The 12,014-nt window shown below is 34.3% G+C and overlaps 1 non-coding gene across 1 annotated transcript; it reads left to right on the forward strand.

Annotated features, from left to right (window-relative positions):
• Window positions 1–7,858: 7,858 nt before the first annotated feature.
• On the forward strand, window positions 7,859–7,965 carry LOC127089166 (small nucleolar RNA R71). Its single transcript, XR_007790938.1, has one exon. It is a non-coding gene; the product is annotated as a small nucleolar RNA R71 (small nucleolar RNA).
• The last annotated feature ends 4,049 nt before the right edge of the window (window positions 7,966–12,014 follow it).

Genomic DNA, 12,014 nt, shown 5'->3' on the forward strand with positions numbered 1-12,014 from the left:
ATCGGGAGAGAGTGTTGTGGTTGGACCCGAGTTGATTCAAGAGACTACGGATAAGATTAAGATGATTTAAGAGAAGATGAAGGCTTCTTAGAGTCGTCAAAAGAGTTATCATGATAAGAGGAGGAAAGCTCTTGAGTTTGAGTAAGATGAGCATGTGTTTCTTCGAGTTACGCCAATAACGGGTGTTGGTAGAGCTTTGAAGTCGCGTAAGTTGACGCCGCATTTCATTGGTCCTTATCAGATTTCCGAGAGGATAGGTGAAGTGGCATATCGGATTGCATTACCATCATCACTTTCTAATCTTCATGATGTGTTCCATGTGTCTCAATTAAGGAGGTACATTGCGGATCCATCGCATTTTGTTCCATTAGATGATGTTCAAGTGCGGGATAATTTGGCGATTGATACATCACCTATGCGAATTGGAGATCGTGAAGTAAAGAAGCTTTGTGGTAAGGAGATTGCTTTGGTGAAAGTGATATGGGGCGGAGTCGCCAATGGCAATATTACTTGAGAACTCGAGGATAAGATGAAGGAATCATATCCGGAGTTGTTCGTTTGAGGTATTTTTGAGGCCGAAAATCTTTTAAGTGGGGGAGAGTTGTAACAACCCAATTTTAGTAATTATTTCTTATATTATTATTATTATTATATTTTATTTTATTTATTTGGAGTGTTAATTAATTAATTGGTTGTTAGGTAGTAATAATTGATTATATTAATTAATTTGGTGTGTTAATTATTTAGTTGATATGAGATATAATGAATAATGGAATTAATTAACTGGGGTGTATATTGAGTTGGTTTGATTTATTTGAATTGAATAGAGATATTTAAATATTAGGTCTTATTGGGTCTATTAATTAAATTAGAGGTATCATGTTTTAAGCCCAAATGTAATACTAGTATATAAGAGGTGAGGAGAGTGAGAATTATGATTCATTTAATCATTTGACAACAATAGAGAGAGAGAAGAGGAAAAGTAAGGAAAAGAGGGGAAGAACAAGAGGGAAGCTAGGGTTTCAAGGAAATTGAAGAGGTAAGGGGGGGAATCCTTATTATTATGGGTTAGTATGATTGGGTCAATGGGTAGAAGCATGTTTAGGTTAAAATCCCTAATTTTGTATGGTTGTGGAAATTGTTAGGTTTTGATGAGTATTCTTGATTTGTGGTAATTTGATTGTGTTAAAACTGGAAATAAACATTATATACTTAGAGTATTGTATGAGGTATAAATTTCTGAACGTTTGGGTTTTTAGGAATCGAAATCGGAGGTCCGAAAGTCCTCCAACGATGAAAACCGCAGAAAATTCTGCATTCTGTCCGTCGCAATCGCGGGCCTTTTTTATGTTTTTCGGTCGGAATCGTTTTGGTCATAACTTTTGATCCGTAAGTCCAAATCAAGCGCCGTTTGAAGCGTTGGATATCTTAAACAGAAGGCTATAAATTTGTTTCAGGAATAAATTAATTTTGGAGATTATTTTATGGACTTTTTTGGGGTTGAAGAAGATGAAAATTATGTTGGAAAATTTAGAAAAACAACAACTTTTTAGTAAAGCTTTCGTGCACGGTTTTATTCATAACTTTAAACTCGTGAAACATTTTGGGTTGGGGTTAAAAGCATTAGAAAGGTGACTCTAATATATATCATGTGAATGGTGTATTTGTTATGAATGTTAAGATGGTAGAGATGATCTTAATTGCATATTATGTGAATGGTATATTTGTTATGAATGTTAAGATGGTAGAGATGATCTTAATTGCATATTATGTGAATGGTGTATTAGTTATGAATGTTAAGACGGTAGAGATGATCTTAATTGCATATTATGTGAATGGTGTATTTGTTATGAATGTTAAGATGGTAGAGATGATCTTAATTGCATATTATGTGAATGGTGTATTTGTTATGAATGTGTATATGTACCATTGGTGGATAATTCATAGAGTTGAATTATGGTGATATGTGGAATGTTAAGATGGTAGAGATGATCTTAATTGCATATGTTGTTGGTATTTGTACATTCATTCATGGCATGGTCGGCTTCATAGTAGAAGCGTTGAAACTATGGGTTCACATAGACGGTGATCCTTAATTGGAAATAGACGTAGCACACGTTGATCCTTAATTGGAAATAGGCGTGGTAGATGTAGCACACGTTGATCCTTAATTGGAAATAGGCGTTGTAGATGTAGCACACGTTGATCCTTAATTGGAAATAGGCGTGGTAGATGTAGCACACGTTGATCCTTAATTGGAAATAGGCGTGGTAGTGGCTTCGATCTTGTTCGGATCGGAAGTGTGGCTTGGATTCTAGATATTGAATTGGAAAGCGGTGAAACATTGGGTTCACATTGAGGTACCGCATGCATAGAGTCACATGTATTGCATTGAGTCACATTAGAGTTTTGTGATCATCGCGTGTATGCATTGTTGTGATTGTGATGTGTGTATGAAATATGGTGATTGAGTTTGGTGATGTTTGAGTACATAACTTGACAAAATATGTGATTATGTGATCATTGTAGTTATGTGTATATTTGGGAATATAGTATTGGATTTTAATCTTATACTTCTTGCGTGTTGATGAATGTTTGAAACATGTGAAATAAATGTTGATGAATATTATTTACATGGTTATACGAAGTGTGATGAATTCCTTTAATTGTTGATTTAATCATTGTGCTTGATTATACTTCTTCATAATGATTTGAATTCTCACCCTTTCTGTTTGAATATTACCTTTACATGGGTATCGCGCAGATACTCAGGAGTAGTATTGCTGAAGTAAGTGGACGGTAGCTCGCTCGAGATTAGCCAGAGAGTTTTCGTATTTTATTTTGAAGACTAGGTAATGAGTCAATGCTTTGTTCATGTAACACTGGGTAGATTAGTAGTATTGAATTCGTATCCTATTTGGATAAGTATTATGTTATTACTTGTGAACATGCTTATTTGCAATTGCTGTTGAGAGGCCATAGTGAACATGGTATGGGACATGGATCATTTGATGGCTCTTTATGGTAGAAGGTGTAGAACTCCTTTGTGTTCGTACGAATCGGGAGAGAGTGTTGTGGTTGGACCCGAGTAGATTCAAGGGACTACGGATAAGATTAAAATAATTCAAGAGAAGATGAAGGCTTCTCAGAGTCTTCAAAAGAGTTATCATGATAAGAGGAGGAAATCTCTTGAGTTTGAGAAAGATGTGCATGTGTTTCTTCGAGTTACGCCAATAATGGGTGTTGGTAGAGCTTTGAAGTCGCGTAAGTTGACGCCGCGTTTCATTGGTCCTTATCAGATTTCCGAGAGGATAGGTGAAGTGGCATATCGGATTGCATTACCACCATCACTTTCTAATCTTCATGATGTGTTCCATGTGTCTCAATTGAGGAGGTACATTGCGGATCCATCGCATGTTGTTCCATTAGATGATGTTCAAGTGCGGGATAATTTGACAATTGATACATCACCTATGCGAATTGAAGATCGTGAAGTAAAGAAGCTTCGTGGTAAGGAGATTGCTTTGGTGAAAGTGATATGGGGCGGAGTCGCCAATGGAAATATTACTTGGGAACTCGAGGATAAGATGAAGGAATCGTATCCGGAGTTGTTCGTTTGAGGTATTTTTGAGGCCGAAAATCTTTTAAGTGGGGGAGAGTTGTAACAACCCATTTTTAGTAATTATTTCTTATATTATTATTATTATATTTTATTTTTTTTATTTGAAGTGTTAATTAATTAATTGGTTGTTAGGTAGTAATAATTGATTATATTAATTAATTTGGTGTGTTAATTAATTATTTAGTTGATATGAGATATAATGAATAATGGAATTAATTAACTGGGATGTATATTGAGTTGGTTTGATTTATTTGAATTAAATAGAGATTATTAAGTATTACGTCTTATTGGGCCTATTAATTAAATTAGAGGTATCATGCTTTAAGCCCAAATGTAATACTAGTATATAAGAGGTGATGAGAGTGAGAATTAGGATTCATTTAATCATTTGACAACAATAGAGAAAGAGAAGAGGAAAAGTAAGGAGAAGAGGGGAAGAACGAGAGATAAGCTAGGGTTTCCAGGAAATTGAAGAGGTAAGGGGGGAATCCTTATTATTATGGGTTAGTATGATTGGGTCAATGGGTAGAAGCATGTTTAGGTTAAAATCCCTAATTTTGTATGGTTGTGGAAATTGTTAGGTTTTGATGAGTATTCTTGATTTTTGGTGATTTGATTGTGTTAAAACTGCAAATTAACGTTATATACTTAGAGTATTATATGAGTTATAATTTTCTGAACGTTTGGCTATTTACGAAATCGAAATCGGAGGTCCGAAAGTCCTCCAACGATGAAAACCGCAGAAAATTCTGCATTTTGTCCGTCGCAATCGCGAGCCTTTTTTTATGTTTTTCGGTCGGAATCGTTTTGGTCATAACTTTTGATCCGTAAGTCCAAATCGAGTGCCGTTTGAAGCGTTGGATATCTGAAACAGAAGGATATAACTTTGTTTCAGGAATAAATTAATTTTGGAGATTATTTCATGGATGTTTTTGGGGTTGAAAAAGATGAAAATTATGTTGGAAAATTTAGAAAAACAACAACTTTTTAGTAACGCATTCGTGCACTGTTTTATTCATAACTTTCAACTCGTGAAACATTTTGGGTTGGGGTTTAAAGCATTAGAAAGGTGACTCTAATAGATATCATGTGAATGGTGTATTTGTTATGAATATTAAGATGGTAGAGATGATCTTAATTGCATATTATGTGAATGGTGTATTTGTTATGAATGTTAAGATGGTAGAGATAATCTTAATTGCATATTATGTGAATGGTGTATTTGTTATGAATGTTTTGATGGTAGAGATGATCTTAATTGCATATTATGTGAATGGTGTATTTGTTATGAATTTTAAGATGGTAGAGATGATCTTAATTGCATATTATGTGAATGGTGTATTTGTTATGAATGTGTATATGTACCATTGGTGGATAATTCATAGAGACTTGAATTATGGTGATATGTGGAATGTTAAGATGGTAGAGATGATCTTAATTGCATATGTTGTTAGTATTTGTACATTCATTCATGGCATGGTCGGCTTCATAGTGGAAGCGGTGAAATTGTGGGTTCACATAGACGGTGATCCTTAATTGGAAATGGACGTAGCACACGTTGATCCTTAATTGGAAATAGGCGTGGTAGATGTAGCACACGTTGATCCTTAATTGGAAATAGGCGTGGTAGTGGCTTTGATCTTGTCCGGATCGAAAGCGTGGCTTGGATTCTAGATATTGAATCGGAAAGCGGTGAAACGTTGGGTTCACATTGAGGTACCGCATGCATAGAGTCACATGTCTTGCATTGAGTCACATTAGAGTTTTGTGATCATCGCGTGTATGCATTGTTGTGATTGTGATGGGTGTATGAAATATGGTGATCGAGTTTGGTGATATTTGAGTACATAACTTGACAAAATATGTGATTATGTGATAATTGTAGTTATGTGTATATTTGGGAATATAGTATTGGATTTTAATATTATACTTCTTGCGTGTTGATAGATGTTTGAAACATGTGAAATAAATGTTGATGAATATTATTTACATGGTTATACGAAGTGTGATGAATTCTTTAATTATTGATTTAATCATTGTGCTTGATTATACTTCTTCATAATGATTTGAATTCTCACCCTTTCTATTTGAATTTTACCTTTATATGGGTATCGCGCAGATACTCAGGAGTAGTATTGCTGAAGTAAGTGGACGGTAGCTCGCTCGAGATTAGCCGGAGAGTATCCGTATTTTAGTTTGAAGACTAGGTAATGAGTCAATGCTCTGGTCATGTAACACTGGGTAGATTAGTAGTATTGAACTCGTATCCTATTTGGATAAGTATTATGTTATTACTTGTGAACATGCTTATTTGCAATTGCTGTTGAGAGGCCATAGTGCCAAATATTCTGATTATGGTTTTAGTTTATTTTGAAGAGATTATTGAGAGATGATCATGGTATGGGACATGGATCATTTGATGAAATGCATGAGTATTCATTATTTTCCGCTGCGAACGCATATTCCCGAATATTCATGATAATTGAAATGTGTTATTTTAAATGACCAGGTGTATTGTATATTGATGTTTGGTTTTTGAAAGCTTTTAGTTTTTGAAAACGTCGATGTGACGCCCTTTTGTTAAATGCGTGCTTATTTACTCTGATTATATGTTAAGTATTTTGGGGTAGAAAAATGGGTGTTACATCACCCACCTCAAAGGTCAACTTTCCCCTTTTGACATTATTATGGCTTCTGCAGTTGATAAGAATGGTCTCCCTAAAAGGATTGGTATATCATTATCCTCTTTAATATCCATGACAACAAAATCAGTAGGGATAAATAACTGACTTATCCTAACAGGGACATCTTCTAATATGCCTATCGGATACTTAACAGATCTATCGGCTAGTTGAAGTGACATCTTAGTAGGTTGTAATTCTCCTAAGTTTAACCTCTCACGAACTTCTAAAGGAATTAAGCTCACACTAGCTCCTAAGTCTAAAAAAGCTTTTTCGATGACATGACTTCCCAAAATACAAGGAATGGAGAAATTTCCAGGATCTTTATCTTTTTTGGCTAACTTATTTTTGGAAATAGAATTGCATTCCAAGGGCTTCGGATCGTCGAGTCTATGTTTGTTGGTAAGGATGTCTTTGAGAAACTTTGCATAAGAAGGTATTTGGGTGATGGCTTCTATGAAAGGGATTTCTACGTGAAGTTTTTCTATAACCTTAATGAATTTCTGATACTGGTTATTGATCTGGGTTTGTTTTAGTCTTTGCGGATATGGTATCGGTGGTTTGTATGGCGGGGGTGGTACATAAGTTTTGTCTTTAGGTTCTTCTCCTTTTTCCTGACCTTCCTGTTTTTCAGATTCCTCTGGTTCCTTCACTTCGTCTGTGGGTTCGGTATATTCCTTAGAAGTTTTGGGTTCACTCAATCTTGGGTTAAATGGCTCATTATAAGCGGTCCCACTTCGTAGGGTAACAGCATTGGCTTGTCCTCTCGGATTCTGTTGAGGTTGTCTAGGGAACTGTCCTCCAGGTGTAGTCTGGGGGGCTTGGTTTAAGGCTACCTGTGAGATCTGGGTTTCAAGCATCTTATTGTGAGTAACTATTTGGTCAACCTTGGTTCCTAACAGCGTAATCAGTTCGTTAACGTGAATGTTCTGGTTCATGAACTTTTTGTTTTGTTGGGTTTAAGCAGTGATAAAAATTTTCCATAATTTTCTCAAGGCTCGGCTTTAGTGGCACAAGTTGCATAGGTTGATTTGGTCTTGGGGCTTGGTAACCTGGTTGTCTCAGAGGTGCAATATTTTCGATAGGGTTATTGTTCTTATAGGAGAAGTTCGGGTGATTCCTCCATCCAGGGTTGTAGGTATTCGAATATGGGTTCCCTTGGGCATAGTTCACTTTCTCAGAGTTGGTTTCATTTAAGAGACTTCATTCTGCGGATTGGTGTCCTTTGGTTCCACATATCTCACAATCCAACGAAACTGCAACTGCAGTATTCAGGTTTATGCACATATGCTCGACCTTGAGGGCTAACGCGTCCATTTTAGCTTGCATCATGTCTATAGGGCTTAACTCATGTACTCCTCCTTGGGCTTCCTTCTTCTCAACAGTCGCTCGTTCAACTCCCCATGATTGATGGTTTTGAGCCATATCTTTGATGAGGGCACTAGCTTCAGGAGAAGGATTGTTCATCAGTGCACCGCCTGCGGCAGTGTCGATGGTCATCTTAGTGTTATAGTGAAGTCCATTATAGAAGGTCTGAATGATTAACCAATTTTCTAAACCATGATGTGGGCATGCTCTTAACAGCTCTTTATATCTCTCCCAAGCTTCGAACAGTGATTCTCCTTGATTTTGGGTAAATCTGGTTATTTGGTTTCGAAGAACGGCGGACTTACTTGGGGGAAAGTATCTAGCAAGGAATACTTTTCTAAGGTTTTCCCAAGTTGTTATGGAATTTTGTGGAAGGGAATCTAACCATGATAGGGCTTTATCTCTGAGGGAGAAAGGGAATAATCTTAAACGGATTGCCTCAGGAGAAGCTCTATTGGTTTTAAAAGTGTCTGCTAATTGGAGAAAGATTTTTAAATGTAGGTTTGGATTCTCAGTAGCAAGACCTGCGAATTGTCTCTGTTGCACTAGTTGCAACAGGGATAGTTTAAGTTTGAAATTATTAGCTAGGATGGTTGGGTTTAATATACTAGAACTAGGTTCTTCGTTGGATGGTTCGGAGAAATCCTTAAGAGGTCTTTGATTTTGATCTTCGACCATAGCTCTCCTAATTTTATGGAAAAATAAACGTGTGCGAACGTAACGTTCAGGTTCTTCCAGAGGATCTACTAAGCTTTCGGTGCTACGAGTCCTTCGCATTGACCGACAGGTAATAACCTAAGTCTAAACGATATAACAAGAGGGTACGAAATTTGACGAAATTGATCCCCAGCAACGGTGCCAAACTAAAACACGATGAAATCTTTCAATTATGTAAGGAGTTGAGACGAAAGAATGTTGAAACTTGCTTCAACATGAAAGTAAGTTATACTTAATCATTTATTTTATGCTTTTATGTTAGATATAAATGGGGTGATAGTTATTCTCACTATTCTTATGCAATAAATTTTAGATAACAGACTTTGAAGATAAATGGAACACATGGAAGGATGAACAAAGTATTTCATCCATCGACAAACTCGACAATAAGGTGTATTTTTCTTTTCCGTAATACGTATAAAAAAAATTCTTGCAATTTCATCACTCTTTCAGTAACATTTTTGTCATCCTCATTGAAACAGGTCAAACGTTTGAAAATTTACTCCATCAGTTGGAGCTCCACAGTGATAACAGATAAAACACAACTTTGGAAAATGGTGAAAAGAGAAATAATATCTCAAAGGATGGAGAGGTTTTTTATTTTTGAATACATGAATTTAACTGCTATTTGTGGTTTATGTAAATAAAACCATATATATTTACTAAGTCCATTGTTTTCCTTATTTAACAGAAATCCAGGTAATTCGGTAACAAGTCATAACTGTTGTTCTACCAAATCTAGACTAAATCAAAGTATCTCCATTCTCCAGGTATTATTTGTGTCGCAATAAACTATATTATATTCAAATGAGTCATATGTTCTGAATGCATTTCTTTTATAATATGACATTTCGTCATGTATTTGTAGTTTTTTAAATCTCAAGAGCGCATTGATAAACGGATGTACGAAGAATTGATTCGAATCTTTATAAGGTAAGCAAAAGCTATATTACACAACTTACTATTAATTTTACTATCTTTTTCTCTAAAAAAATTCTAATTTAAGAGTCTTACATTTTTTCTTTACTACGGAAAACAATTGCAGAGAAAAAGAAAATACTTCGAATAGAGATTACATGTTCGGCATTCCTCTTAAAGAACGTCATTGATTGCACAATATCAATATTACTCTGCATGCTTCGATATAATTTTGAATATCTTTATTTACCATTTTCAAAATATAATAATATTGTGCTTTAATGCGACCTATGCCTCATAAAAAGAAAAATAAATATTTATTTTTCTCTGCTGTGCGCATTAAAAAAAGCGGGCAGACGGGCACGGGAGTGCCCGTCTGAACGCTAGTAGATATATAATAACTAAATATAATTTTCTTTTGCTTTAATATACAGCCAAACTAAAACACGATGAAATCTTTCAATTATGTAAGGAGTTGAGACGAAAGAATGTTGAAACTTGCTTCAACATGAAAGTAAGTTATACTTAATCATTTATTTTATGCTTTTATGTTAGATATAAATGGGGTGATAGTTATTCTCACTATTCTTATGCAATAAATTTTAGATAACAGACTTTGAAGATAAATGGAACACATGGAAGGATGAACAAAGTATTTCATCCATCGACAAACTCGACAATAAGGTGTATTTTTCTTTTCCGTAATACGTATAAAAAAAATTCTTGCAATTTCATCACTCTTTCAGTAACATTTTTGTCATCCTCATTGAAACAGGTCAAACGTTTGAAAATTTACTCCATCAGTTGGAGCTCCACAGTGATAACAGATAAAACACAACTTTGGAAAATGGTGAAAAGAGAAATAATATCTCAAAGGATGGAGAGGTTTTTTATTTTTGAATACATTAATTTAACTGCTATTTGTGGTTTATGTAAATAAAACCATATATATTTACTAAGTCCATTGTTTTCCTTATTTAACAGAAATCCAGGTAATTCGGAAACAAGTCATAACTGTTGTTCTACCAAATCTAGACTAAATCAAAGTATCTCCATTCTCCAGGTATTATTTGTGTCGCAATAAACTATATTATATTCAAATGAGTCATATGTTCTGAATGCATTTCTTTTATAATATGACATTTCGTCATGTATTTGTAGTTTTTTAAATCTCAAGAGCGCATTGATAAACGGATGTACGAAGAATTGATTCGAATCTTTATAAGGTAAGCAAAAGCTATATTACACAACTTACTATTAATTTTACTATCTTTTTCTCTAAAAAAATTCTAATTTAAGAGTCTTACATTTTTTCTTTACTACGGAAAACAATTGCAGAGAAAAAGAAAATACTTCGAATAGAGATTACATGTTCGGCATTCCTCTTAAAGAACGTCATTGATTGCACAATATCAATATTACTCTGCATGCTTCGATATAATTTTGAATATCTTTATTTACCATTTTCAAAATATAATAATATTGTGCTTTAATGCGACCTATGCCTCATAAAAAGAAAAATAAATATTTATTTTTCTCTGCTGTGCGCATTAAAAAAAGCGGGCAGACGGGCACGGGAGTGCCCGTCTGAACGCTAGTAGATATATAATAACTAAATATAATTTTCTTTTGCTTTAATATACAGCCAAACTAAAACACGATGAAATCTTTCAATTATGTAAGGAGTTGAGACGAAAGAATGTTGAAACTTGCTTCAACATGAAAGTAAGTTATACTTAATCATTTATTTTATGCTTTTATGTTAGATATAAATGGGGTGATAGTTATTCTCACTATTCTTATGCAATAAATTTTAGATAACAGACTTTGAAGATAAATGGAACACATGGAAGGATGAACAAAGTATTTCATCCATCGACAAACTCGACAATAAGGTGTATTTTTCTTTTCCGTAATACGTATAAAAAAAATTCTTGCAATTTCATCACTCTTTCAGTAACATTTTTGTCATCCTCATTGAAACAGGTCAAACGTTTGAAAATTTACTCCATCAGTTGGAGCTCCACAGTGATAACAGATAAAACACAACTTTGGAAAATGGTGAAAAGAGAAATAATATCTCAAAGGATGGAGAGGTTTTTTATTTTTGAATACATGAATTTAACTGCTATTTGTGGTTTATGTAAATAAAACCATATATATTTACTAAGTCCATTGTTTTCCTTATTTAACAGAAATCCAGGTAATTCGGAAACAAGTCATAACTGTTGTTCTACCAAATCTAGACTAAATCAAAGTATCTCCATTCTCCAGGTATTATTTGTGTCGCAATAAACCATATTATATTCAAATGAGTCATATGTTCTGAATGCATTTCTTTTATAATATGACATTTCGTCATGTATTTGTAGTTTTTTAAATCTCAAGAGCGCATTGATAAACGGATGTACGAAGAATTGATTCGAATCTTTATAAGGTAAGCAAAAGCTATATTACACAACTTACTATTAATTTTACTATCTTTTTCTCTAAAAAAATTCTAATTTAAGAGTCTTACATTTTTTCTTTACTACGGAAAACAATTGCAGAGAAAAAGAAAATACTTCGAATAGAGATTACATGTTCGGCATTCCTCTTAAAGAACGTCATTGATTGCACAATATCAATATTACTCTGCATGCTTCGATATAATTTTGAATATCTTTATTTACCATTTTCAAAATATAATAATATTGTGCTTTAATGCG

This window comes from Lathyrus oleraceus, chromosome 5 (genome assembly GCF_024323335.1).
Source record: "Lathyrus oleraceus cultivar Zhongwan6 chromosome 5, CAAS_Psat_ZW6_1.0, whole genome shotgun sequence".
Taxonomy (NCBI): Eukaryota; Viridiplantae; Streptophyta; class Magnoliopsida; order Fabales; family Fabaceae; genus Lathyrus; species Lathyrus oleraceus.